This window comes from Anastrepha obliqua, unplaced genomic scaffold (assembly GCF_027943255.1).
Source record: "Anastrepha obliqua isolate idAnaObli1 unplaced genomic scaffold, idAnaObli1_1.0 ptg000115l, whole genome shotgun sequence".
Lineage (NCBI taxonomy): Eukaryota > Metazoa > Arthropoda > Insecta > Diptera > Tephritidae > Anastrepha > Anastrepha obliqua.
This window is the reverse complement of record NW_026562228.1, coordinates 1-2,500: the sequence shown is the minus strand read 5'-3', so window position 1 is coordinate 2,500 and position 2,500 is coordinate 1.

Below are 2,500 nucleotides of genomic sequence, written 5' to 3'. Positions count from 1 at the left end.
AGAAAGTTATGGAATATAACCTTGGCATATTGGCACTAAAATATATAATAAAGACATTTCAAATCAAACTGAAATGTATTGAAATGAATTTTTCCCATACATTTTTGACAATGTGAGGTGTGCATGGCAAAAAACACTCACGGTGAAGGCATGTGATATAATATGAAAATATCAAAAGTTAACTAACCAATGATATTGAAGCATATAAATCGAATCATAACTATATGAAACTCGAATTTGAGCCATATTAAACTGGTAATATTGTGATTTTATGCCTGGTTTTCCATACGTTAGTTTAAATAGAGAGTTATGGAATATAACCTTGGCATATTGGCACTAAAATATATAATAAAGACATTTCAAATCAAACTGAAATGTATTGAAATGAATTTTTCCCATACATTTTTGACAATGTGAGGTGTGCATGGCAAAAAACACTCACGGTGAAGGCATGTGATATAATATGAAAATATCAAAAGTTAACTAACCAATGATATTGAAGCATATAAATCGAATCATAACTATATGAAACTCGAATTTGAGCCATATTAAACTGGTAATATTGTGATTTTATTCCTGGTTTTCCATACGTTAGTTTAAATAGAGAGTTATGGAATATAACCTTGGCATATTGGCACTAAATATATAATAAAGACATTTCAAATCAAACTGAAATGTATTGAAATGAATTTTTCCCATACATTTTTGACAATGTGAGGTGTGCATGGCAAAAAACACTCACGGTGAAGGCATGTGATATAATATGAAAATATCAAAAGTTAACTAACCAATGATATTGAAGCATATAAATCGAATCATAACTATATGAAACTCGAATTTGAGCCATATTAAACTGGTAATATTGTGATTTTATGCCTGGTTTTCCATACGTTAGTTTAAATAGAGAGTTATGGAATATAACCTTGGCATATTGGCACTAAAATATATAATAAAGACATTTCAAATCAAACTGAAATGTATTGAAATGAATTTTTCCCATACATTTTTGACAATGTGAGGTGTGCATGGCAAAAAACACTCACGGTGAAGGCATGTGAAATAATATGAAAATATCAAAAGTTAACTAACCAATGATATTGAAGCATATAAATCGAAGCATAACTATATGAAACTCGAATTTAAGCCATATTAAACTGGTAATATTGTGATTTTATGCCTGGTTTTCCATACGTTAGTTTAAATAGAGAGTTATGGAATATAACCTTGGCATATTGGCACTAAAATATATAATAAAGACATTTCAAATCAAACTGAAATGTATTGAAATGAATTTTTCCCATACATTTTTGACAATGTGAGGTGTGCATGGCAAAAAACACTCACGGTGAAGGCATGTGATATAATATGAAAATATCAAAAGTTAACTAACCAATGATATTGAAGCATATAAATCGAATCATAACTATATGAAACTCGAATTTAAGCCATATTAAACTGGTAATATTGTGATTTTATGCCTGGTTTTCCATACGTTAGTTTAAATAGAAAAAATTTTCGAATATATATACATATATGAAGAATCTATATTCTAATACTAACATGTTATGGAATATAACCTTGGCATATTGGCACTAAAATATATAATAAAGACATTTCAAATCAAACTGAAATGTATTGAAATGAATTTTTCCCATACATTTTTGACAATGTGAGGTGTGCATGGCAAAAAACACCACGGTGAAGGCATGTGAAATGATATGAAAATATCAAAAGTTAACTAACCAATGATATTGAAACATATAAATCGAATCATAACTATATGAAACTCGAATTTAAGCCATATTAAACTGGTAATATTGTGATTTTATGCCTGGTTTTCCATACGTTAGTTTAAATAGAAAGTTATGGAATATAACCTTGGCATATTGGCACTAAAATATATAATAAAAGACATTTCAAATCAAACTGAAATGTATTGAAATGAATTTTTCCCATACATTTTTGACAATGTGAGGTGTGCATGGCAAAAAACACTCACGGTGAAGGCATGTGATATAATATGAAAATATCAAAAGTTAACTAACCAATGATATTGAAGCATATAAATCGAATCATAACTATATGAAACTCGAATTTAAGCCATATTAAACTGGTAATATTGTGATTTTATGCCTGGTTTTCCATACGTTAGTTTAAATAGAAAGTTATGGAATATAACCTTGGCATATTGGCACTAAAATATATAATAAAGACATTTCAAATCAAACTGAAATGTATTGAAATGAATTTTTCCCATACATTTTTGACAATGTGAGGTGTGCATGGCAAAAAACACTCACGGTGAAGGCATGTGATATAATATGAAAATATCAAAAGTTAACTAACCAATGATATTGAAGCATATAAATCGAATCATAACTATATGAAACTCGAATTTGAGCCATATTAAACTGGTAATATTATGATTTTATTCCTGGTTTTCCATACGTTAGTTTAAATAGAAAAAATTTTCGAATATATATACATATATGAAGAATCT